This window comes from Aethalodelphis obliquidens, unplaced genomic scaffold (assembly GCF_003676395.1).
Source record: "Aethalodelphis obliquidens isolate GAN/ISIS:26980383/991018 unplaced genomic scaffold, ASM367639v1 scaffold89, whole genome shotgun sequence".
NCBI lineage: Eukaryota > Metazoa > Chordata > Mammalia > Artiodactyla > Delphinidae > Aethalodelphis > Aethalodelphis obliquidens.
The window spans coordinates 3,178,222-3,205,985 of record NW_020838033.1 but is presented as its reverse complement, the minus strand read 5'-3'; the positions used below and the strand labels follow the sequence as shown (position 1 = coordinate 3,205,985).

The 27,764-nt window shown below is 42.0% G+C and overlaps 1 long non-coding RNA gene across 1 annotated transcript; it reads left to right on the top strand.

Annotated features, from left to right (window-relative positions):
* The first annotated feature begins 757 nt into the window (after window positions 1-757).
* Window positions 758-19,947, top strand: LOC113613638 (uncharacterized). The gene is made up of 3 exons (XR_003430311.1): window positions 758-805; window positions 4,453-4,551; window positions 19,638-19,947. It is a non-coding gene; the product is annotated as an uncharacterized LOC113613638 (long non-coding RNA).
* The last annotated feature ends 7,817 nt before the right edge of the window (window positions 19,948-27,764 follow it).

Genomic DNA, 27,764 nt, shown 5'->3' with positions numbered 1-27,764 from the left:
CAAAAGACACGTGGACTGACAAAAGCATTTATCTGTTTGCCATTTTGGGACAGAGGCATAATAATATGAGGCACAATAATATTTTTATTAACAAAAAATAGCTTATACTTAGAAATTGTTTACCGGGTGCCAGGCATCTTTCTAAACTTTTTACATATATTAACTCAGTCTTCACCACAAACGAGCAATATGCTCCTTTTACATATGATGTTGCATAGAAATTAAGTACGTAATTTATTTAAGGTCGCACGGCTAATAACTGGCAGAACTGGGATTCAGGTTCAAGCAAACTCCAGAACCCATGCACTGAATACTACGCTGTATTGCTTCACATTAAGTGGTTAAAGAATTCATGTTGTTGGCGTCATCCTGGAAAATCCAGTGCTGTAATCATCGTTGAATGACAAACACTTTTCATACGTACCCTTGGGATTTTTCTCATTCTGTCAACGTTTATTGAGCATTTACCTGTGGTATTTTGCAGTGAGTTGAGAGCTATGGGCTGTACAGGTTGAAATAGAATAGCTACTAAGGTTCAAATAAAATGCTAAGGACTATCAAAGGAAAGAGAGATTACTCTTGAGTTTAGGGATCTCATGTCTTAAATCTTGACTTTTTAACTATACTGTGTGTGTACACACACACACACACATTGATTTTTTTTTCCTTTTTTTTTTTTTGGCTGCGCAGGGCATCACGTGGGATCTTAATTCCCCAACTGAGGATTGAACCTGCACCCCCTGTAGTGGGGGCACAGAGTCTTAACCACTGGACTGCCAGGGAAGTCCCTGTATATTCTTCAAGGGTAAGAATTCCCCCACAAGTCCTAGCCATAGCATAGAATCTATAGCATGATACATTAATAGTGACATGAAATTAGGTGTTATACATATGTGATAATTAAAGAATATATATTAAGCATTTAAATGAGATATATTTAATTATTTCTCTCTCTCTTTTTTTTTTTTTTTGCACTACGCGGGCCTCTCACTGTTGTGCCCTCTCCCGTTGCGGAGCACAGGCTCCGGACGCGCAGGCTCAGCGGCCATGGCTCACGGGCCCAGCCGCTCCGCAGCACGTGGGATCTTCCTGGACTGGGGCACGAACCCGTGTCCCCTGCATCGGCAGGCGGACTCTCAACCACTGCGCCATCAGGGAAGCCCTCTCTTTTTTTTGAATTTTAACTTTTTTTAACATTTTCTTGGCCACGCTGTGCGACATGTGAGATCTTAGTTCCCCAACTGGGGATTGAACCCCGTGCCCTTTGCATTGCAAGTGCGGAATCTTCACCGCTGGACCACCAGGGAAGTCCCAAGATGTATCTAATTATTTCTCAACAGAGTCTTGTCAATCTACTCTATGCCCCAGAAAATAAAACATGAACTTTTTTTTTTTACTGGTTTTCCTGACAAAGTGGGGAAACCCCAATCCATGATGAGTGGTTATTAATACAGAACATTGATATAGTCTTTCTGGAATTATCTGCTTCACTGTTGAGTTTTATGTTTGCCTCACATGGTAGCCAACACATCCCAGATCATCTCTGCCTGCCTTCTGGTCAGCTTCTCAGGGAATGCAAACTTGTTCCATATCAACCTGGATGAAATAATAAGGGAAGTCAATCTTGTTTAATTCATTCTGAGATGAATTATAAGTGTGTTTTATTAGCTGCTGTTTTGGAAAATTCGTATTATCTTCCTATCTCATTAACTCCATGGAAAATTGGGAGTTGTCTACCTGGGGAAGTTAACACGAAAAGGATATTTCGTAATCCTACAACCCAAGTAGTTCACATTTCAGAAAAAGCAAAGTAAGAGTAAGAGAAGGAAACTCATTGTGTAACTAGAGGAAGGAATAAGGTGGTTAGGGGCTTAACCTTGCAAAAAAACAGTCTTGCACATAGTAGACACTCAAATATTTATTCAATAAATGATCATGGGGGGAAAAAATAAGTGGATCAGTAGAATCCCAGATAAAATATGATGAGGCAGAGGGCAAAGTTGATTTCCTGTTTCCCCAAATACGGGGGGTTCCTGGAATCACTTGTCTTATTGAAATTTCTAAATGGATCCAAAGAAAATGGGATATCCCATGAGCAGTGGGATATGTACTGTATTTGGATTTTTTTCCCTCTCAGTGGCAGATGATATCAAATATTGGAACTTCTGAAATTCTGCCTGGTAGTCTACATTCTAGGAGAAGCACTGTTGATTTGAACACGGAAGATCCCTCTGGAGAATTGGAAGAATCTGATTACAGTATGTTTATTGATTACCGTAAACAATATGATACTTCGATTGAAGCTAGTGATAGGCTTGCCATGTGTTTATGTTGTACTTCCCTCCCTTGAGAGAGCGCGTGAAGAGCAAAGGAAGTTAAGTGAATTGTCCAAGATAAGGTGACATAGAAGAAACCAAGAATTCTGACTTTCTAAGAAATATTCTCAACTGATCTTTAGCTAACAATGTTAGCAGAGCTTCTTTGTCACTGGGAGAGTTGACTATCTATGACTCTCACATAGTGGTGCCTGAGTGTACATCTTAGCTCCACTTCTTTTCCTCACCATAGAGAAGGGGTAATTGAGTACCTAACTCATAGAATTGTTACTAAGTCGTTAAATGAATTTATACATGTTCCCACTCTGGTTAGTTATGGTAACTGCTTCCAAGCCCCATGATAGCCGTGGAAGTGATATATGGAGCCTAGCAGAGTCCTAGTAAGTGTCTGCTCTTTATGCCGGACACAGGTAACATTGGCAGTCCCAGAGTCCACCCCAGTGCAGTGTTCCTAAAGCACAAGAGCCCATAACCTGGATATGAATTGGAGATCCTCAGGAAGCCCTATGTGTGTTAGCTCTTTTCCTCTAGGGAGCAGTTCTCAGCTCTGTTAAAGTTAAAACCATTGAAATGAAGGTTGTTTCCATGCCCAAAAGTGATTCCTTATTTCTGTGCTGCATGACTTTCTTCTAGCTGCTCTTCTGTCTCATCCATCCTTGCATTCATCCCTGCTGATGAAGACAAAGGCTTTTTCCTTTATCCTTTGCTGCCTGCTTCAGCCTCTTTTTTCTAAAGGTATGTTAAGGAAGAGATATTGCTCATCCTGGCTCAGCCAGAAAAGAAGCCCATGCACCCCGCTGTTCAAGCTAGGTCTAGAACTAATCCCTCCCCGCTTCTTGCTCCGAAATCAAGTGATAATCCTAAAAGGGAATTTCAGGCTATTTGTGACTTCCCCTCTCCCTCACCCCGGGCCCTCCCCCACCCCACCACGTTCAGGGAGGAGAAAACAAAGCCCCTGGATCAGAGTAATCTGTTTCTAACCCACTTCCATTCCCAGGGATTACCTCTGCGGGAGGAGGGAGACAGAAATAAATCTGACATCTTGGCACTGGGAACTTGGGGAAGAAGCTCCAGGAATGCCTGCAGGGTTGTAGGCATGAGATTCAGGAGCCTGGGAGCTTGTTCTCATAGGCTGGGTTCCCAAAAAATGGGAAGTGTGATACAATGGGAAGAACTCTGGTTTGGGAGGCAGGAGACATGGGTTCTAATCTCACCATTGCTGACATTGACTTCCTTGTGGCCTTGGGAGTCACTTTGCATCTCTGATCACTAATTTCCCCCATTAAAAAAAAAATCACTCTCTTGAGCCCTAAAAACCTACAGCCCCCATTGATGTGTATTGAGCTCCTATTAATAATGCACAAAGGCCTAACAAGGACTCCCTTTGGGGACCCTTGTGAACCAATGGCTCAGCACACCTTCCCTCTGGTCTGTATTCTTTCCTCTACCCTCCATGGGCCCTGACATACAAACATGTATCTTCCAGTTGGCCATTCTTTGGGGATGCTCTCCAGTGGCTGGGTGAGGGCTTCCTTTCCAGCTCTTCGCGGTTGAAGCCAGGAAAGCTGTGTGAATGCAGGAAGCTTCCACTAGAGGGTACCAAGGTTTCACTGGGATCTCAGATTGCATAGACGCCTATGCAAACCCAGCAATTCCAGGGTTTTTAAGTACCTACGTTCAGAGATTTAGGGGTCTCCATTCATTGTTCCTTACCTGGTCTGCTCCTTACTGGTCCTGGCAGGCTTAAGAAGTCTCTACTATTTTGACATTATTTTGATTTGATTTGACTTCAAATCAAAGGCAGCTTGGTATAGGGGAATCCAACTGGCCAGGTCCAAACTCTATGGGCAAATTCCTTAAGTCTTTTGAGGCCCAGTCTACCCATCTGTGAAATGGGGATAATAAAACTTACCTTGTAGGACTGTTGTAAGCACTAAGTGAACTCCTATGTGAAAACATATGACTGGTACACGGTAGGTGCCTCAAATTGTTTTTTCACTAGGGGAGACTTCTCAGAATTGCCACAAACTGGGAATGGTTTTGACGGATTTGTGAGAACTGAGTACCTCCACACAAGAAATGTGACTTTTGGCCATTTTGCTCTTGAGTCTTACAGGATTCCAGGCTAGTGCTGCTCGGTCCTGCTCAGCCTGTTCTCTGTGTCAGCCCAGCCATGGCACTCTTCTGCCCTTCCCTTATCCTGGTTTCCTCAGTGGTAAGTTCAGTTTCTACTTCCTCGTCACCTCCTTGACAAAAAGTCCTTTGTATTTTGCCCTGCGTTTTCTTTTTTATTTTTGAATTTAATTTTTTTGTACAGCAGGTTCTTATTAGTTATCCATTTTATACATATTAGTGTATACATGTCAATCCCAATCTCCTGATTCATCCCACCCCCACCCCCCTGGCTTTTCCCCCTTGGTGTCCATACGTTAGTTCTCTGCATCTGTGTCTCTATTTCTGCCTTGCAAACCAGTTCATCTGTACCATTTTTCTAGATTCAACATATACGTGTTAACATACGATATTTGTTTTTCTCCTTCTGACTTACTTCACTCTGTATGACAGTTCTGAGACTGAGCAGTAGTTTGGGAAAGGGGGAGGACGAGCATGTCAGGGCTTGCGTGTCAGCAGACACGTTACAGCTGCAGGGCAAACCAGGGTGAAACCACGAGTCAGAGGCCCCAGGGCAGGCTGCTGTGAGGCCCGCCCCTCGGCTCCTCTCTCATCTCTGTCTCACCCCAGAGGTTTCCTGGCAGGAGTGGGAGAGGTTGGTATCGAGTCCTTGAGCCCTGACTCATTCCCTGACTTAGTTGGGTGTTACCCAGTTATCTCCCAGATCTCTCTCCAGAGGGCTTTACTACACAACAGTGTCATCCCAAAAGACAGAAGAGGCAGAAGAGGCAAGCAGACCACTTATTTATTCCATGCCCATGTGAGGATCTCAACAACAAATAAGACGTTTGCCACCTTCATGGCTTCATATACCACCCAGGAGGTTACACTGGTTATAAAATGAACAAAATCATCTCATAATGCTGCCCTAAGAGATCAGCTGTTTTCCAGATAGCTTTATAGAAACAATCATGGTTAACTTTCTCAAGAAAGAATAAAGTTGTGGTTTTATTTCTCTCGGGCAGGGAAAGGGTGGACGGGGACTGGAACACTGAGCCAGGAAGTGACCAGCCATTATCACATAGTGAGTCAGGGGCCTATCTAGGGACTAACTCAGGTTACCTAACCCCACCCCAAATTCCATTCTCTTTACCTCAGTCTAGTTGTGGACTATAGTAATGTTCCGAGTTTTCTGGACCTCACAAAAGTTCTTTTTTTTTTTTTTTTTTTGCGGTACGCGGGCCTCTCACTGTTGTGGCCTCTCCCGTTGCGGAGCACAGGCTCCGGACGCGCAGGCTCAGTGGCCATGGCCCATAGGCTCAGCCGTTCCGCGGCATGTGGGATCTTCCCGGACTGGGGCACGAACCCGTGTCCCCTGCATCGGCAGACAGACTCTCAACCACTACGCCACCAGGGAAGCCCTGGACCTCACAAAAGTTCTTAAAATCTCCAGATTCCTGAGGGCTCCATAGGAAGTCAATTGTATTATGCTTCTAGACCTCATACATGTCCCTTTCACTGTTTGTCCTGTGAAAATGTGAGCTGCATGTCTGTTGCCTCCCTGACAGATTGTTGAAAACACTTTAGAGTTATTTAAGATTCAAAGAAGCCCAATGTAGTAGTCTGTGTGAGCTTAGATCTTAGAGACAGGAGATTCCATTTTTAAATCATTTGTTGGTGGTCACATCCTACTATCCTTGTGTGTCACCATACTAGTGGATGCTGAAAATTATTTTCTTATCTCCCCTGTACGCAAAGGTCCCAGTTGCTCCCTAACTAGGGTCATGCTTCCTAAAGACATGAGCTGGTTTCCAAGAAAGCAGATTTCAGCTTTATCCCTTGGCAGAGAGAATGGAGTCATTGCACACAGGCCAAAACATTCTTTCTGCCAGAGCTTCCCATCTGGAAGAAAAGAGAAAAAGAGTTTCAGAGTTTCCATAAGGGCTGCCTAAAAATGGGAGGGAGGAATAGTGAGCCATAGGGAGGGGAGAAGAAAGCTACAGGGCTGGAACCCCAAGCTCCATTGTCTGGAAAGAATGTCAGATTCCACAGGCCTAAAACCCTGGCCTAGCAGCACCTACCTTTCCCTTCCTCCTAACCCTTAGCCAGGATTTATTTTGTACCCCATTCCTTTACCTTTCACATGTATTTATCTGTCTTGCCTATCCCATCTCAGAATTTTCCCTCTATTCTTTGTTCTTTATGTACCTCCTTTCCAATTTTTTGCTTTCTGTATGGACAACTCCGAAATGTTCCTAGACTACTTTAATGCGTCTCACAAAAATAAGATTGCAGCGTTAGAAGGAACTTTCTCATAACCTGTGATGTACAGAAGGACTTCAGTGGGTCCAGGAAGCCTCTGAAATTGAATGTCAGTTTAGTCCATATATGCATCTTTCTGGCAAGAAGGCCTGTAGCTTCTATCAAGTTCTCATATCTTCTGTTCAAATCCCTGCTGTTGACCCTGTAGTTGAGTGTGTTTCGGTGTAAGGCTGGGAACCCAAGTTAATTTTGGAACCTAGATCATGGCTTCCATTTTTTAAAATGAATAAAATAGAAAATATCAATGTGGGACTTTCCTGGTGGTGCAGTGGTTAAGAATCCGCCAGCCAGTGCAGGGGACATGGGTTTGAGTCCTGGTCCGGGGAGATCCCACATGCCGCAGAGCAACTAAGCCCGTGCGCCACAACTACTGAGACAGCGCTCTAGAGCCCGCGAGCCACAACTACTGAGCCCATGTGCCACAACTACTGAAGCCCGTGCGCCTAGAGCCTGTGCTCTGCAACAGGAGAAGCCACCACAATGAGAAGCCTGCGCACCGCAACAAAGAGTAGCCCCCGCTAGCTGCAACTAGAGAAAGCCCGCGTGCAACAATGAAGACCCAATGAAGCCAAAAATAATAACTGAATAAATAAATTTATTAAAAATAAAATTTCAATGTGTATTACACATAGTAAGGATGTTAGTTTTGATTAACATTTGATTCAAAATGCATATGTGTAATAATTTTTATTTTATGTATACATATATGTAAAATCAAAACATCCAGCCTCATTCATTTAGTGAATATTGAGCATCCAAAGACATTGCTCTAATCACTGGGAACATGGAAAATGAAAGAGACATGTTTCTGGCCCACAGGCAGCTCACATTCAGTAGGAAAGAGAGAAGTTCACAAACCATTTGCAAAAGAACAAGTCCCACTGTAGAAGTAAGCACAAGGTACAAGGTATAAAAGAGAGTATGACACACCATTTAGAGTTCAGGTGGAGCCACACTTGAGTTGCATCTGGAGAGATGAGTAGGAATTTGCAGGGTACATAGCAAGGAGATGTGCAGTTCTAGGCAAGGGACTGACATGCACAAAGACACAGCAATGTGAGAACACAGGATGGCCGGGGTGGCTGTCACAGTGGTCTCATGTGTTGTCTCTGTACTGTAGAGCGGTTGGATGCTCAGGCCAGATCATGGAGAGTCTCCCACTTGAATGCAGAAAATGCTAAACATTCCTAACAGACTGTCACCCAGCTCTGCTTGGGCTCTCTCAATGAGACAGAACCTAGAACTCTGTGAGGCTGCTCATTCTGTTCTTGAGCATCTGATTGTGACAGATTCCTTCCTGTGCTGATGTAATATTTGCTTCCCTCTTTCAACCATTGATTCTCATTTGCCCTCTGCAGCATTACAAAAGGAGTTGACATCGTCTTCTATTTGGTTGACCCAAATTAAATTGCTTTTTTTTTTTTTTTTTTTTGCGGTACGCGGGCTTCTCACTGTTGTGGCCTCTCCCGTTGCGGAGCACAGGCTCCGGACGGACGTGCAGGCTCAGCGGCCATGGCTCACGGGCCCAGCCGCTCTGCGGCATGTGGGATCCTCCCGGACCGGGGCACGAACCCGTGTCCCCTACATCGGCAGGCGGACTCTCAACCACTGCGCCACCAGAGAAGCCCGAAACTGCATTTTTATAGATCAAGATGGTTGGATACTGACAATTTCGTGTTGTTGGCCCGTACTTAAAAAAACAAAAAACAAAAACACAGCTAATTGAGGATATCAATTCTTTATCCACCTTAGTCTTTTCTTCCCAATATTTAATATCTTTTTTTTTTTTTTTTTTTTTGGCAATACGCAGGCCTCTCACTGTTGCGGCCTCTCCCGCTGCGGAGCACAGGCTCCGGACGCGCAGGCTCAGCGGTCATGGCTCATGGGCCTAGCCGCTCCGCGGCATATGGGATCTTCCCGAACCGGGGCACGAACCCTCGTCCCCTGCATCGGCAGACAGGCTCTCAACCACTGCGCCACCAGGGAAGTCCCCAATATTTAATATCTTTAAACTACATCAAATTATTCCTCACGTAAGTTACTGGATCTTTTCCAACCTGATCTCTCCCCGGGCATACACTGGTTCATCAATATCTTTTTAAATATGAGGTACCCAGTGGATGGACCTAGAGTCTGTCATACAGAGTGAAGTAAGTCAGAAAGAGAAAAACAAATACCGTATGCTAACACATATATATGGATTCTTAAAAAAAAAAAATGGTTATGAAGAACCTAGGGGCAGGACAGGAATAAAGATGCAGATGTAGAGAATGGACTTGAGGACACGGGGAAGGGGAAGGGGAAGCTGGGATGAAGTGAGAGAGTGGCATGGACTTATATATACTACCAAACGTAAAATAGATAGCTAGTGGGAAGCAGCCACATGGCACAGGGAGATCAGCTCAGTGCTTTGTGTCCACCTAGGGGGTGGGATAGGGAGGGTGGGAGGGAGACGCAAGAGGGAGGAGATATGGGGATATATGTATATGTATAGCTGATTCACTTTGTTGTAAAGGAGAAACTAACACACCATTGTAAAGCAATTATAGTCCAATAAAGATGTTAAAAAAAAAAACTAAAAATTTTCTCCGCTCAAAAAAAAGCCCATGGTAGGTGTTCATTAGAAGAAAATAATAAATTATAGTATTTGTCAAATAAATAAATATGAGGCACCCAGAATTGGTCAGTTTAAAGCACAGTGATGCTATTATCTCTTTTGATCTGACCTTGTGTCTTTTCATGAAACTGTGACTGCATTGGGTTTGGTGAGTCCTAAACCTTTTTCACGTAAAATGCCGTCAAGCCAGTCCCATGTCTTCCTTGTACAATTGATTTTTTTTTTTTTTTAACCTAAATGTGAGTCTTTACTTTATCCCTGTCAAATTTCATCATGTTGATTTTGGCACTTTGTTCTAATCTGTCATGATGATTTTATTCTTTTTTTATTTATTTTTTATTGAAGGATAGTTGATTTACAATGTTTCAGGTGTACAGCAATGATTAAGTTATACATATATATATATTCTTTTTCAGATTGTTATTACAAGATATTGAATATAGCTCCCTGTGCCATACAGTAGGTCCTTGTTGTTTATCTGTTTTATATATAGTAGTGTGTATCAGTTAATCCCACATTCCCAATTTATCTGTCCCCCATTTCCCCTTTAGTAACAATAAGTTTGTTTTCTATGTCTGTGAGTCTATTTCCATTTAGTAAATAAGTTCACTTGTATCTTCTTTTTTTTAGATTGCATATATAAGTAATGTCATATGATATTTGTCTTTCTCTGTCTAAGATGATTTTAAACCTTGCTTCTATCATCATCTAAGCTACTGATTTTAAAAATATCTAATACAACAGTGAGGCCCCTCTCTTTATTGATATCAACTTTTTAAATCAATATCCTTTGAGGTCAGTTGAAAAGCTAGTTAAAAATCTACATAACTGTGATTATCCACCCACAACTCCCAGGCTCATTTTCTTAGCCCCATCTACCTGCTCCTTTACTACCTTGCTCTGATCTGTCCCTGGTCCATTAAGCAAACCAGACCCAGGCATCACACAACTACCGATTTCTGTATGGGACCTACAAACACCAGCTGCTTTTAAAGGAATCATCAACTACCTGCCCGCTTGCTAATTCCCCACCTGCTCTCATGCTGCTCTTCCCTCCGTGCAACTCTGCAGAGCCTTTGTGATTCCCAACTCTCATTACTCCCACCAGCCACTCCAGGCATGATGTCCCTATTCTTCTAGGATGTAGACTCCAGCTTGGACTTGGGCATTGCTCCTCCAGTTGGCTCTTGGTGCTCTCCCTCTGCCTACAATAGAACTCTCTTCTTTTGAGCTTGGCTATTAACCATAAATAATATGTATAACTTTGCCTCAATCTTTTTAATGGCTACATAGTATTCCACTGCATAGATAGACTATGCTGATGGACACTTAGGTGGTTCCCCAAATTTTGGCATTACAAAGAGGCCATGAGTCTGTTTGCAAGTACCAAGGTAGGATAAATTCCTGGAAATAGAATTGAAGGATCAAAAGATATGTACCTTTTTATTTTGGTAGTGCCAAACTGCTCTCCAAGTTGTACCATTTTACTTAGTGGTGGTTTAGAGCTCAGCAACATAAATAATTTCGAATTAAATATACCTGTTCTTAAAAGATATCTTGCTGTTATACTATTGGAAACTTGAAATGGCTTTTAATTTTTCTCTTCTCCCTCATTTCTTCTCCTTACTGTCTCCTCTGCTTTCTATCCCACCCTGAACTCCAAATTCTTCTCATTCATTTGTACAAAGTAATTCCACTGTCTCCAGACCCTAATGATTAACTCTCCCCATCCCTGCATTTGCACATACAAACCTCAGCATATTAAACCTGCTGCCATCCAAAGCCATCGTCTTTAGTAATAACAATGTTGAGCACGAACATGTATTAACTGATTTAATTATTTTAACAACCTTGTCATGCAGGTACTATTACTATCCCTACTTCATGGGTGAGGAAATTGAGGTACAGAGAGGTTAAGTAGCTTTTCCAAGGTCACACAGTTTAAAAACTGCACTAATACTATTTGAACCTAGATTGCAGGTCTCTAGAGATCATACCCTTAACCCCTACAGACAGATATCTCTCTTCAGAGATTAGTCTACTTAGGTTCTTATCAAATTCTAACCTAACTTTCCTAGTGCTTCCTATGATATAATTCAGGCTATGGTCTCTACCCTGATCCCTATCTAGCCCACAGCATGTTCTATTAGTAGCTCTGCCCCACAAACGTGTCTGGAAAAAACAAGTTTCAGGATGGCCATATTTACAGAGGAAAAAGTGTGGGGTGGGATCACAGGCAGAGGGGGACATCAGTCAAGCCCTCTCTCTCCCTCTGCAGAGGTGCGGCCTCCTGTTCTGGTCTCTGGGTGGGTCTCCCCAGACAGGAAGGGAGCAGTTGGCTTAGTCAGTCTAATTTTCCCTAGAGCTCGGCACACTGTGAAATTCAGGAGGTGCCTGAGGCTAATTTAGGCAAATTCTATTCAACCAACATTCATTGAGTCCCAACAATGGGCCAGGCACTGTGCTGTGTAAGGGTGCAACATGAATAAGTCACAAGCTCTAGAGTGAGGATAAGCACTTCCATTACCAGTTACCTACAGTGTGATAACTGTCTTAATAGTTAGAACCTTGACTGCATTGTTTGGAGTGGGGGAGGGCAAGAGGAGAAAGGGAAAAGGGAAAGTATGGATAAAGTCCGTATCCCTGGGTGTTTTAATTTTAAGGAAACGATCCAGATTAGGGAAAGAAATCATAACTCAGTCTCAGTAAGGATTTCTGACGGCAGGGCAGTAACTTCTCAAGTACTGAGGTCTTCAAATGCAGGTGAGGTCAAATACCTCGCCTGTTTATCTGGACTGGTGTGGGAAGGAAGGTATGAGGGCAAAGAGTAGTCAGGAAAAGTTCCAAGATCCATAATGGTCGGGGGAGGGCGATCTGTGAAATGCTAATTCCTACTTTTTCCTGGCAGCTTTCCTGGAAATTGTGATGACAGCTGGTGGTAGGAAAAATGACGGAAATCACCAGTGACCACAACAATTTCCCTGCCCCTAAGTGGCTGGCTATCACCTGAGCCATTCCAGATGATGGCAGGCTGCTACGGATCCTTTCTTTTCTTCCTTCCTTTCTTTATTCCTTCCTTTCTCCCTCCCTCCTTTCTTTCTTTCTCTTTCTTTCTTCCTTTCCTTTCCTTTCCCTTCCTTTCTTTCCTTTTTTTTTTTTTTTCTGCAGTGCAGCTGACAGGATCTTAGTTCCCTGACCAGGGATCGAACCCAGGCCCTGGCAGTGAAAGCGCCGAGTCCTAACCACTGGACTGCCAGAGAACTCCTCTTTCTTCTTTTCTCCCTCCCCCTCCTTCCTTCCTTTCTTCCGTTCTTTCTTTCTTTCTTTCTTTCAGGGAGGAACAGAAAAACAGGTTCATTTTCCAAGAGCAATGAATAAGCAAGCCACATCTTCTACATTAACTAGACAGCTTCTTGTAGGATAAAAAGGCCTGGTCAAGAGACTCAATCAGCAGAGAGACCCAGTCTCTGGCTTCAGATCTGGTCCAAATTAATGAGAACTTTGGAAATTCACGACCTATCTGTACCTCCATTTCTCATTTGTGCTGTGGGAATAATAAGTTCTTGTCTCTCAATGATACTGCAAAATAAGGAAAGAAAGGAATAATAGATAAACATTTAAAGGCCTCAGGAAGAGCTTCCCTGGTGGTGCAGTGGTTAAAAATCTGCCTGCCAATGCAGGAGACACGGATTCAAGCCCTGGTCCGGGAAGATTCCACATGCCGCGGATCACCTAAGCCAGTGGGCCACAACTGCTGAGCCTGCACTCTAGAGCCCATGAGTCACAACTACTGAAGCTTGTGTGCCTAGAGCCCATGCTCCACAACAAGAGAAGTCACAGCAATAAGCCCGTGCACCACAAGGAAGAGTAGCCCCCGTTTGCTGCATCTAGAGAAAAGCCTGCGTGCAGCAATGAAGACCCAATGCAGCCAAAAATAAATTAAATAAATAAATATATTAAAAAATAAAATAAAATAAAGGCCTCAGGAAATAATACTCAACAGGGATATTTTTTATTGTTTTTAATAATTTCACAGATTGTTTCAGTAAAGTCAAAAGGCCATGGTTGATGTGCTGTTTTATTAAATGGGTGCTGAGAGTTGCTAAGGGGCCTCTCTTGAGTAACTTCCTCTTCTTAATTGGGACAGAAATTCTGGCTGTGGATAGAAACATAGAAGGGCCAAAATAAAACTCAACTGTTCTACAACTTCTGGTTCTCAATAGACTCCACTTAAGCATTTTGTTCTATTTCAAAGCTAAGTCATTAAAACAGGGGCCAGTTCTAACGAAGAGCATACTTATGAAGAAATATGGATAACACAGAGAAAGGAAAGGCAGGGAAAAAAATTCACTAATGAACTACAAGTGGCCATAAATCTGGAAACGTGAGTGAATATACTTAAAAGATTTGTGAATATTACAATACGAAACATGCTATGTTCAGTAACGTTACACAATACGTTCCTCACTAGAGATGCCTCGTTCGATGCGATGGGCCAACGACCCACAGCACATGCAGTGCTAATGCATAGTTTCTACCATTCCTTGCAAATGAGTCTGTGATACCTTGTCTCGTATAATTTATCTTTGATTTTCATTTTCACTGTATAAACATACATACCCCAGAAGAAGTAAACAAGCGGGTTCAATCTGTAAAAATATAAACTGTTTTCTATGTTTCCAGACTTTATGGCTATCTTGTAACTTCTACAGAGATGAACACAGAAAATAGATGCAAAGAGAATGGTAAAGAGTCTAGAGAAAAAGAGTCTAGGGTAAAAGTAGAAACATACAGAGTGTGACCATGGAAACAAAACTGGGGGGGGGAGGTGAGATATCCAAATCCAAGCAGGGAGAGACAGAGACAGAGAAGAGAGACATAGAGATCCTTTGGAAAATAGGCAACATATCAAGGGGACAGGACAGTGAGAAGGACAGAAAAGCAGGTCAAAAAGGAAAAAAGCATTCTTAAAAGGAATTTCCTAAACTTCACAAACTGTCAAATGCAGCCTTCATTAGCCAGAGCTGATGGATGGAAGCATACTTTTTACACAGAAAATTAGAAAACTATAATTTAAGAACTAGAAAGAAATTAAAAGTTTATCTAGTCCAACACCTAATTTTACAAATGAAGAAATTAAGGCACTGAGAGGTTCTAGAGACAGATTTGGGTGGCCCTGTTGGAAAGGTGGGAGAGTCTGATGACCATCAAGAGAAAATAATGGGGCTTCCCTGATGGCGCAGTGGTTAAGAATCTGCCTGCCAATGCAGGGGACACGGGTTCAAGCCCTGGTCCGGGAAAATCCCACATGCCGCGGAGCAACTAAGCCCGTGCACCACAACTACTGAGCCTGCGTTCTAGAGCCCGCGAGCCACAACTACTGAGCCCGCGTGCCACAACTACTGAAGCCTGCGCGCCTAGAGCCCGTGCTCCGCAACAAGAGAAGCCACTGCAATGAGAAGTCCGCGTGCCACAACGAAGAGTAGCCCCTGCTTGCTGCAACTAGAGAAAACCTGAGCACAGCAACGAAGACCCAAAGCAGCCCCAAATAAATAAATAAAATAAAAAAGAGAAAATAATGTCTTTTCACAGTTCTCAATATTCATTCATTTATTTATTTATTTTATTGAATATAGTTGATTTACAATGTTGTGGCAATCTCTGCTGTATAGCAAAGTGACTTAGTTTTACACATTCTTATTTAAATATTCTTTTCCATTATGGTTTATCACAGGAGATTGTGTATAGTTCCCTGTGCTATACAGTAGGACCTTGGTGTTTATCCATTCTAAGTGTAATAGTTTGCATCTACCAATGCCAAATTCCCAGTCCATCCCTCTCCTCCCCCCACCCCCCGGCAACCATAAATCTGATCTCTATGTCTGTTCTGTAGATAGGTTCATTTGTGCCATATTTTAGATTCCACATGAGAGTGATATCCTATGGTATTTGTCTTTCTCTTTCTGACTTACTTCACTTAGTATGATAATCTCTAGTTGCATCCATGTTACTGCAAATGTTATTATTTTGTTCTTTTTTATGGCTGAGTAGTATTCCATTGTATATATGCACCACATCTTCTTTATCCATTCATCTGTTGCTGGACATTTAGGTTGTTTCCATGTTTTGGCTATTGTGAATATTGCTGCTATGCACAGTTCTCAATATTTAAATGAAACAGGTGATGGAAACTCATCTACTCTTTTTTTAAAATTAATTAATTTATTTATTATTTGGTTGCGCCGGGTCTTAGTTGTGGCCTGCAGCCTCCTTAGTTGTGGCTCGTGGGCTCCTTAGTTGCGGCAGGTGAACTCTTAGTTGCAGCATGCATGCGGGATCTAGTTCCCTGGCCAGGGATCAAACCCGGGCCTCCTGCATTGGGAGTGTGGAGTCTTAACCTCTGTGCCACCTGGGAAGTCCCCTCATCTGCTCTTGAGTGGGCCAATTTATGCACCATCTGTTAGGGAAGAACTAAATGGGAACTCAAGCTCTAGACTTGTCTTGTTCCAGCCATTCTTTAGGTTAAATTACATCAGCCCTGGAGTTTATGGAAAGAGATCATGGGAAGACTGAGTGTTGAGGTGGAAAGAGTGCCTGTCCTGTGTCAGGTTAACCTGGGTTCTTGCACTGGCTCTGCCAGTTACTAGCCACTGAGATCCCAGGCAAGTCAATTAATCCATGCATTTCTCAGTTTTCCAAAATGAGAATAATACCATGTGCTTCATGTGGTACTTGAGGAGATAAGTGAAGGAATACATAGTATAAAGTGCATAGCAATTCACCAAAGCAATAAAAGTGGCCAATGCTAAAAAAAAAAGTTCTTCCTAACTAGGAATCAAAGAAATGCAAATAAAGAGCAACGGGATACCACTTTCGCCTACCAAACTGACAGATTAAAAGAAAACAAAGCTAATAACATGATGCTGGAGGGTGTGGAAGCAGATATTCTCATATTTTGCTCAAAAGAATGTAAATTTGTACATTTCTGGAGATCAGTTTGGCAACATTTTTAAGAGCCTTAAAAATGTTCGTGCTGGGACTTCCTCGCGGCGCAGTGGTTAAGAATCTGCCTGCCAATGCCGGGGACATGGTTCGATCCCTAGTCCGGGAAGATCCCACATGCCGCTGAGCAACAAAGCCTGTGAGCCACAGCTACTGAGTCTGTGCTCTAGAGCCTGCGAGCCATAACTACTGAGCCCGCTACCGAAGCCCTCGCGCCTGGAGTAGCCTAGAGCTACTGAAGTCCTCACGCCTAGAGCTCGTGCTCCACAACAAGAGAAGCCACCGCAATGAGAAGCCCACGCACTGCAAGGAAGAGTAGCCCCCGCTCGCTGCATCTAGAGAAAGCCTGCATGCAGCAACGAAGACACAGTGCAGCCAAAAATAAATAAATAAACAAATTTAAATGTGGCATGTTTAAAAAACAAAAAAAGAGTACATAACTGGCGGGATTATATTTGCAGAAGAGAAAGTAAATATTATAAAAAATAATGTTCATGCTCTTTGATCCCTGATTTTACTTCTAGATATTGAGCCTAAGGAAATAATGACATGTAGGAGGAAAAAGATATTGTATATCTATATCTATAAATTTGTTCATATAAGTTCTTTATATCAGGGGTCCCCAACCCTGGGGCCACGGTCCGTGGCCTATTAGGAACCGGGCTGCACAGCAGGAGATGAGCGGCAGGTGAGCAAAACTTCATCTGCCGCCCCCCATCACTTGCATTACCACCTGAACCATCCCCACCCACCTTCTCTGTGGAAAAATTGTCTTCCATGAAACCGGTCCCTGGTGCCAATAGGGTTGGGGACCACTCCTTTATATGACAGAAAATAATATGGTAATTATGAATTTTCACAACCTTCCTCTCTCCCACAAGGCAAAAAGAATGTTTTGCTGCTCGATTGGTAAAGTGAGGGTATTGGGTCCTGGAGAAAATGCAATGGAGCTTCAATTTAATTAACATTGAAAAAGGCAGATATTTATAGGAGAGTGGGAAGAATTTTATCAGACTGTTTGGCGTCAGGGACCAAAGAGATGATGGGAAAAGGAAGGAAGGAAATGGAGAAACCAGGAAAAGCCGAGGAAGGAAGGAAGGGAGGAAGTTTCAAACAACTGTCCTCTGCATGAAGTATTAAGAGAAAGAGGGAGAAGAGAAGAGAGGATTTTGAGAAGCTTTGCTATGTCTTATTAATGGAATCTCCCTTTGGTTTTGTTTTTTTTAATATATTTATTTATTTTATTTATTTATTTTTGGCTGCATTGGGTCTTCGTTGCTGCGTGCGGGCTTTCTCTAGTTACGGCGAGTGGGGGCTACTCTTCATTGTGGTGCGCAGGCTTCTCATTGCGGTGGCTTCTCGTGGCGGAGCACAGGCTATAGGCGCGCGGGCTTCAGTAGTTGTGGCACGCAGGGTCACTAGTTGTGGCGCACGGACTCCGTAGTTGTGACACACAGGCTTAGTTGCTCCGCGGCATGTGGGATCTTCCCGGACCAGGGCTCGAACCCTTATCCCCTGCATTGGCAGGCAGATTCTCAACCACTGCACCACCAGGGAGGCCCCTCCCTTTGGTTTTATCTTGAGAAAGTGAAGATTTACTTTTCTTTTTCTTCTCATTCTCCTCCTTTTTCCTTGATTCTTTCTTTTATTTTTAAATGCTGGAATGATGTTTCTGTAAAATCTTAGCTTGAGCTACCCGTCAGCTTGGTTTTATAGGGGTTATATTTAAAACAGTAAACATAATTAGACACACTCTGAATATCCAAGAATAAGAAATTGGTTAAATAAGTTAACTAGTTTATAAGTTAAATAAGTTAGCGCATGTCTATAGCCATTGACATACTGAAGAATATTTAATAACATGAATACTTGAATAATATATTAAGTGAAATAGGTTATGATCCCAACATGGTGTGTGTGTGTGTGTGTGTGTGTGTGTGTGTATTGTTATGTATCATCAAAAAAGACGGGAGGTCAGTATACTAATTATTAACAGTGATATGTTTAGAATTACTGATTATTTTTATTTTCTTAATGCTCATCTAAATTTTCTGAATTCCCTACATTGATCAAGTAATACTTTTATAATCAGAAACCTCCTTACCTTAAACCTTATTTTTTAAAGTGAGTAGCACAAGAACCATACAGCTTCCAGATAAAGTACAGAAGAGTATCTTTGTGACCTTGAAGGAAGCAAAGATTTCTCAGCAGGACAGAAAAAGCACTAGCCATAAAAGAAAAAATTGAAAACTTGGACTTCATCCAAATTATAAATATTTACTCATCACAAGACATCACTGGGACTTCCCTGGTGGCACAGTGGTTAAGAGTCTGCCTGCCGATGCAGGGGACACGGGTTTAATCCCTGCTCTGGGAAGATCCCACATGCTGTGGAGCAACTAGCCTGTGTGCCACAACTACTGAGCCTGTGCTCTACAGCCCGCGAGCCACAACTACTGAAGCCCGTGCACCCTAAAGCTATGCTCCACAACAAGAGAAGCCACCGCAATGAGAAGGCCGCGTACCACAATGAAGAGTAGCCCCCACTTGCCACAACTAGAGAAAGCCCAGGCGCAGCAGTAAAGACCCAACGCAGCCAAAAAAAAAAAGACATCACTAAGAAAATGAGTAGACAAATGATAGACTGGGAAAACAGTTTTCATTTTACATATACATGACCAAGGATTCATATCCAGATAATTTAAGGAGTGCCTATAAATTAACAACAAAAAGTTGAGCTACCCAATTAAAAAATGGGCGAAAGACTTGAAAAGATGCCTCACAAAAAAAGAGATATAAATGGCCAATAAGCCATGAAAAGTGCTTGTAGTAAATGCTATGATGTGCCACTCTGATTCTCCTTTTGGAATGAAGGACTTACTCCTCAGCTGTTGGAAAGGCTGCCAGCAGACAGCTTTCAATCAGTCCACTTCAGTGATTGCCTCTGCTGAAGAGCCCTGACTTTCCCAAGGTCAAAGCTTATACACACATACACACACAATGAATTGCTCTAGGCACTAAGTAAATGTTTAATAAACAAGAGCCTCATCTCGCAGTGGTCTACATCCAGTGACTAATCAACATGGGGGTACAAAAACCCAGCCACTTGTCCAAACTCAGAACATTTTTGACGGCTCATCCCAGGTTCAGCGCTTTCTGTAAGGTCAGCTGAGGCCTCTGACACTACATTATATAATAGCTCAACTTCTTCCCTTGCTCAATCATGCTCTGTCTCTTCTCTTCCACAGATGTTGAGCCCAAGTGCACTCCCTAAAAAACCTCCTGCCAACTAATCTCCCAGTGAGTCTGCTTCCAAGGGAATTCAACCTGTGACAATGCTCAACATCAGTAATCATCAGAAAAATGCAAATTAAAACCATAAGGAGATGCCATTTTACATCCACTAGGAGGGCTAAAAAAAGACAACACCAAATGTTGGTGAAGATGTGGAAAAACTGGAACCCTCATATAGTGCTGGTGGGAGTGTAAAAAGGTACCACCATGTTGGAGAATTGTTTGGCTATTTCTTATAAAATTAAATATATATTTAACCCGTGACACAGCAATTCCATTCTTGAGTATGTAGCCAAGAGAAATGAAGACATATTTATATAAAGTTGAACAAGAATACTCATAGGTAGCCTTAGTTATAGTAGCCCCAAACTGGAAATAATACAAATGTCTATCAATAAGAGAAGGAATAAATAAATTACAGTATAGTCCTACCATACTACTCAGCACTATAAAGGAATGGAGTACTGATACACACAACATGTGTAGATTAAAAACATTATGTTGGGGCTTCCCTGGTAGCGCAGTGGTTAAGAATCTGCCTGCCAATGCAGGGCACATGGGTTCAAGCCCTGGTCTGGGAAAATCCCACATGCCGCGGAGCAACTAAGCCCGGGCACCACAACTACTGAGTCTGTGCTCTAGAGCCCACGAGCCACAACTACTGAAGCCCGCGTGCCTAGAGCCCGTGCTCCGCAACAAGAGAAGCCACTGCAATGAGAAGCCCACGCACCGCAACGAACAGTAGCCCCTGCTCGCTGCAACTAGAGGAAAGCCTGCGTGCAGCAACGAAGACCCAACGCAGCCAAAAATAAAAACAAATAAAATAAATAAATTTAAAAACAAACAAAATTATGTTGTATAAAGCCACACACGTACACACACATACACCCCCCCACACACACACACACAACACATACTAAAAGATTCCATTGACATGAAGTACAGGAACAGGCAAAACAAATCTACAGTGACAGAAATCAGAAAGTAGTTGGGTTGCTCGGGTGAAGTGGGGGCAGGAATGGGGATTGACTGAAAAGGCCATGAGGAAACTTTCTGGGGTGATGAAAATATTCTATATCTTGTTTTGACTAGTAGTTACACAGTGGTTACAATTGTCAATATACATTGACCTGAACATTTAAGATTTCTCCATTTTCATTGTATGAAAATTATATTTCAGTCAAAGCTTATACACACATACACACACAATGAATTGCTCTAGGCACTAAGTAAATGTTTAATAAACAGGTGAAGAGGAGATGACTTTTCTAAAGAACCAAATTATTAATAATTATGGAAAAGATTTCCCTTTCCTGGGTTATAGTAAAATGTGATTCTCTTGGGATATTCCTTGATTAAAACTCTGAATATTTATTCTTCTGGTGTTTTTCCCGTCTGCATTAATATGGTTAAGCTTTGATCTCTCCCAAAATGGCAGAATCAGGTCTATAATGTCTGGCTGCATCATTTGCAGGTGAGTGGAAATGCTAAGAGGATATTAAGATAGTAACAGTGGTGAGAGAAAGAAATAAAAAACCATCATTGGTTTCCCAGTGCGGTAGATCAGCATTTGGCTACGATTCCACATAATCGGGCCAACATCACTCTCAAAGCAATTTCTCTTATAAAATATGGCACAATCGCCACCCTATTTTGAACATGGGTATTTAATCTCAGAAAAACTATTTAAAGTATTTGAAATATTTGAAGAGACAAGTTGATTTTTATGGAGCTGGTTGATATCAACCTATGCTGTTTTCCGCTAAAGTTAATACCCTGGGGAATATGAAAATTAGAAGAAGAGAGTCAGAGAATCCTTTTAGGGGTTTCATAACCTAAAAAACTAAACATGACAGAATGCCAATGACTCTCAAGAGAAAGATTTTTGTAAACACACAAAGCTACTTTAAAATTCCCTTTAATAAAATCAAACAGTTCAAAAACCATTGTCTGCCATCTTCAAAATCTGAAAGACTACTGGTGGAGTTGCCAGATTTAACAGAATCTTCAATTAAATTTGAATTTCAGATAAACAATGAATAGTTTTTAGTATAAGTATCCCCCCCAAATATTGCATATTTTAGTATTAGCAGGTCCCATGAAATATTTGAAACATATTTATACTAATAAACAAGTTATTAAAAAAAAATTGTTGTTTATCTGGAAATCAAATTTAACTAGGCGTCCTGTACTTTATCTGGCAACCCTAGTACTGGGGAGAGTTATTTGGCCTCCTCTGCAGAACATGAGGCCCCACCTGGCTGATGAGAATGTGCCTTTAGGGTTACTACATGGAATTACAAGGTTAGCAATGGTCATGGTTAAAGGAAAAGAACTGAACCTTTCTTCTGCTCCATGGATTTCTACTCTCTCTTTCACACTGAAGAAATACTGTGAAAAGCATTTCAATGTATTTCTAATTATTTAGAGTGGTAATGGATTAGTTGTACTAAATAAAGAGTATACCTCATTTGGATCTCTAGGGTTTGTTTGCGTAGGGGCTAAGAGCCTAGGATTAACCGTATGGATTTATGAAACTAGAGAACTTGTTTCTCTTGCTAGGTTTGCTAGTCCTAGTGAGGAATGAACAGACCTGGTTTTGTAAAGCAGTTGGAAGACTTCGAAGTTGCTGCATGCAAATATTTTCTAAGGAAGTTATTCCCACCACCTCTTTCACTAAAGGATTACCCACATTGTTCTGGTTTTATAGGAATTGTTACTGTGGCAGATCTCCCTATTTGACAGATCTCATCCTCTTTAATGGAGGCTGGAGTACTAGTACTCCAGAGGTAGGTTGAAAACAGCAACATTGCTCTGAGTCTGTTTTGAACGCTCATGGAGGGAGCATTCTTTCTAGCAGCAGCTGATGCTCTGCAGCGTGGGATTCTATTACCTTCATTTGAGCTGCCTGGTTATTCTAGCAATCAGATCTTTCTGTCTCCTTCCTGTTACCTGGCCTTGACACCAGCTATCATGTGCCCACTTTGCCTTGACTCGGAGGCCCACAATTCTTCTTTCATTTTCTTTAAACTCATTTGCCAGAATATTGGAATTTCTAGAACATTTACATGGCTATGACAACAGTGGAGAATATTTGAAATCAGGACTGTCCAGTAAAATCTAGGGCATGTAGTCCCCCTAATATTTCAACACTTGTCCTCTGACAGTTACTTAGGACAGCATGGGTATTTGGAAAGGAGACAGGACTGGGAATCAGAAATTCTTCTCTTCGTGGCTTTTGTCACTGCTTTGCAGTTAATTTTAGGCAAATTACTGCGTCTATCTCTGTCACTTTCTGATCCTTTTTATTTGAAACCCCTTATAAAAATAATAAAAAAGAACAAAGCAAAAGGAACTCATTTTCAACTTACTCTGCCTATCCTTAAAACTTAAGTTTGAATCCTAGTGTTTGTAATGCAGCATATTGGGCTTCTCTGTCCATTTACCATGAGGGTGGGGAAAGTTAGGGAAAACTAAGGCCTTAAAGACTTTACCATTTAATTTTAACTTCTTGTTTAGGAGTGTCTGCTTTCAGGAGTGCAATTTGTAAATTTCAAGTCTGAACCCAAGCTGGATAGAACTATAGTATTCTAATTCCCGGAAAAAATAAAAGGGGCTTGTAAACTAAAGAAAGTGATTTACTCTGTCAGACAGTAAGAATAGCACAATCTGTAAAACAATGTCTCCTTTTTCTCTTTTCTGCCTTTTCAATTCCTTTGATCCTGTCAGCCTCCCCTCCACATATGATATCCTCTTAAATTGAGATAAGATAGTGATGAATCATGTTAGTAAAAGTACATAGGGCCAAACAAAGATGTCATATTTTGGCATCACTTGGCACTGAGACACATCAGGACAGGGCAGAAAGAGTTCAGGATTTCCTGATGCAAAGTTCCTAAAACTGTGGTTCCCACTAAGTGGTTAATGTAGGTTTGGGGCAAGAAAAATACAAATTTCTCCTGAATGTTGGAATTATGCCTTTTTGCCTAAAGAGTTTTGTCTTTTTTTTTTTTTTTTTTGGCCTGCCCTAATTCCTGATGTCAGGTCCCCAGGGTATCTGTGCTCTGCCTCATTCTCAGTGAATGTATATTTTATACAGTGTGATCACACTTTGGACTAAAATAGACCATATCTAGAAATCTGCTGGTACAGCTTCCCAAGGACTAAAGAATATGAACAGTTTGAATTGTTTTTTGTGTCTGTGGCTTCTTCTTGAGTCAATTCACAATATAGAGATGTTACCCTCTAGATTTTATTTCGGAAAAAAACTGCATCAGATCCCAAAGGCTAGCCTCCATACCAAGACTATTTTCCTAGTAAATGCAGAATATCTGCAAAGGAAAGGGGCCTAGATGCCTACTTTTCAGTCTCTCTTCAGCTCTGGCATTTTTTTTATTGAGGACAAGATAACTTTCAGTTCAGTCCTGTGCGTAAGCAGGCCACAAGCCAATTTCTAGTTCCCCCTACGCTTTTCAAGTGTTTATTAATCTTGACTCCAATGCAAATCCTGTAGGGAGGCTGGCAGCAGCAGATTTTCATCCTCAGTTATTTAAGATGTGGCTAAAACTTCAAAGGCAAATTGCTCTCATAAAATCACATCCTGTAAGACGTGATTTCACCAGGTTGGCAGGCCTTAGTGTTTTGAGTATCTTTTCTTCACCCCACCCTTAACCTAGGGTTGGACAGAGGTGAGATTATTCTCTTTGCTAGGTATGGGGTCAGGTCTTGAAGAAAGACTAATTCTGATGTAAATTCTTTCTTGTCAGGGATTTAAAAAACAAATAGAAATAGAGCCAAGGGTGGAGAAACTGAGGCTATCTGACTGTTGCCAAGTTGCTGAGACTAATCCTTTTGGCTACTTCACTGGTCTGGTTCAACCTAAGCCCTCACTATTTTTTTTTGGATTTGAAGTCAAGGCAACACCATTGCTAAGTCAATTCCAGCATGCCAGCTCCAGAACACTGTAACCTTTAAAGTCTTGGGATTCCGTGGGAAATATAGCAGCATTCCAGAGACCCACGCATCAGACACAGACATATGCATTCTTCCCTGCAGCAGGGGGCGTTGGCCTTACTCCCTAAGTGATGTCCTCAGGAGTCCAGCCGCTGATCCTTCATAAGAGGACAGGGTCAAACAGGCTCATCTCAACTTGAAGATCACCAGCAAAGGGCCTGGGTTTACTCATGTAGTTGCCCAGTCACTTGGGATTGGTAAATAATCCTGGAGTAGTAGTAGTAAAAAAGGAAGCAGAAGTACTGAAAAAAGGGGCGGGGGGAGGGTCTAGAAAGGAAGTAAGACAGGTGGAAATGCATGACTTTTTCAACTTCCTGATGGAAAGATCCAAGAGAAATAAAACTCTTTCCGACTCTGAGGACCTTTCTTTGGCTATATTTGGATGTATATAATGTCATATCGCCACTCTCAAATAAATAAATGAACACATACAGATATATACACACATACATATATCACCTGTTACATCAAATATAGTTATTATCCATCAGTATAGTATACATTTTATTTTATTATTATAATTATTTTTTGCGGTACGCAGGCCTCTCACTGCTGTGGCCTCTCCCGTTGCGGAGCACAGGCTCCGTACGCGCAGGCTCAGCGGCCATGGCTCACGGGTAGCCGCTCCGCGGCACGTGGGATCTTTCCGTACCGGGGCACGAACCCGTGTCCCCTGCGTCGGTAGGCAGACTCGCAACCACTGCGCCACCAGGGAAGCCCAGTATACATTTTAAATAAAGCATATGGAATTAATCTACTCTCTTTCATGAAGAACACAGGATGGGTAGGCAACATTCCATCTACTCCCCACATTTCCAACGGTCATTCCAACAGCCATTTTAAGTTAGAGAAAAGAGTGAAGCTGGGATCTCATGGCATCAGCTTCCTATGGATTACTCTCCAACTTTTTGTCTCCCTGGTTTTTGGAACTCCTTCACCATCTTCCACAGGTAAGACTCATGTTAGTGGAACTGGAGTTACACGCTTGAAACTGATGTTGAAGGCTATAATTTCTAAGTGAGGCTAAATAGTAACAGTAATGCTTTGTTTTCATCTAATGTGGTGGGTTTTATAATGGCCTCCCAAACTCTTCGACCTGTTTCTCTTCCCCTTTCAATGTTCCATGGCCAGTGTGTCTCGCCCTTCTGCCTGAATATTTTGGCTTCCTAACCTGATTCCTTTATATTCTCTTTGCTTTGAAACATCTTCAATTTCTTACATTTGCTCTATACAGTTGACCCTTGAACAGCATGGAGGTTAGGGGCACTGACCACTCCCTCCAGTCAAAAAAAAATCCATGTATAACTTTACAGTCAGTCTCTGCATCTGAGGATTCAATCAACCACAGATCATGTAGTCCTATAGTTTGTATTTTATTGAAAAAAACCCATGTATAAGTGGACTCGTGCAGTCCAAACCTGTGTTGTTCAAGGACCAACTGTATATCCTTTACTCCAACTTTTTATCTACAACTCATGCTGTGAAGATCATTCTGATATTAAGCACATGACAGGACTTCCCTGGTGGCACAGTGAGAATTTGCCTGCTAATGCAGTGGACACGGGTTTGATCCCTGGTCTGGGAAGATCCCACATGCCGCGGAGCAAATAAGCCTGTGCACCACAACTATTGAGCCTGCGAACCACAACTGCTGAAGCCCACGCACCTAGAGCCCGTGCTCTGCAACAAGAGAAGCCACTGCAATAGGCCCGCACGCCGCAACGAAGAGTAGCCCCCGCTCGCCACAACTAGAGAAAGCCTGCGCACAGCAATGAAGACCCAACGCGGCAAAAACAAAAAAGAACATGACAGACTTCTTTTTTTTAAAAGAAATTCCCAAGCCACAAGTAAAATAATAATACTTTTCTTTAAGAAGAGTATGTATTATGCACTTATCTGCTTTACAAATGTGGAAACTGAAGCAGGGAAATTATAAAACTTGCTCTAGGTCATATATAAAAATTGGGACTATGTCCTCAGACTCTCAGACTAGTGCTTTAAAACTAAAGACAAAAGGGACTAAGATCAAAATGAATTTGATTAGTTTTTTTTCTTTCTTTTTATTGAAGGATACAACTTGCATAGGTGTTTTTCATTTGCAGATTTTCAAGGGCTTTGTTAAACAGAGAAGCCGAGAAATCTGTTAGAAGTACTGCTAATGACCTTGAGATATTGCTGACTTCCCTACTCTTTCTGAAGCCCTATTGGAGGGAAATTAATTTCCAAGAGCCTTAAACTTCATTTAAACTATGCCAGAGAAGACTGCCTGGAGCATATGTTAGCTCCTTCGTCTTCTTAATGGGAACTATATGCTACCTTCCATTCCTCTATCCCAAGTAGGCCTGGGTTCAATCTTGACTTGCTGCATTGGAACCTCGTGGGTCATGGGACTAGGGATGTGGCCAAGTAAGATTCTCCTCTTTATTACTGTTGCCATGAAGTCTATGGCCCTGGTAGGTTTTTTGTTTTGTTTTTTAAAACATTTCTGTGATTTTATAAAAGAGCTTGCTTCTAGCCTTAGGTTCACATAGGTTCTCTGTGGAGCACACAGCTTGTATACAAAGGAAAGGCTACAGACTGGGTAAAATAGTCTCTCTTGGTCAGTTGGTTAGTTGGGTCAATAAAAATTGAGATGTACTTTGCGCAGGGCTCAGTACTGACAGTTACAAAAGAATAAGAAGTCAAGCTTTTGCTAGTAGTACATCTTAAAAAGATATCCATATAAGACAAATTAAAAATACAATTACAGAAAAACAGAACAAGTCCAAATAAGTCAGCAAAAGCCAGTACTTGAGAGCTGATGGGAAATGGGTTACAGTTGGGTGGAGTTAGTCAATGAGGACTTTCTGGAAGAGGTGAGTTTTGAAGGAAGGGAGGGGCATGGGTTTGCGAAGAAGGATGAGGAGGCCTTTCCTAGCAATAATGCATGAGCAATGGTAGAGAAGAGAGTGAGCAAGCTCTAAGGACCAAGTGGTAAACAGCTTAGCTTGCTAAGACTGGAGAAGCTACGTTAAAGGGTAAGGAGAAACAAGTCGGAGAAAATGGTAAGGACAGTGCATGAAGAGCCT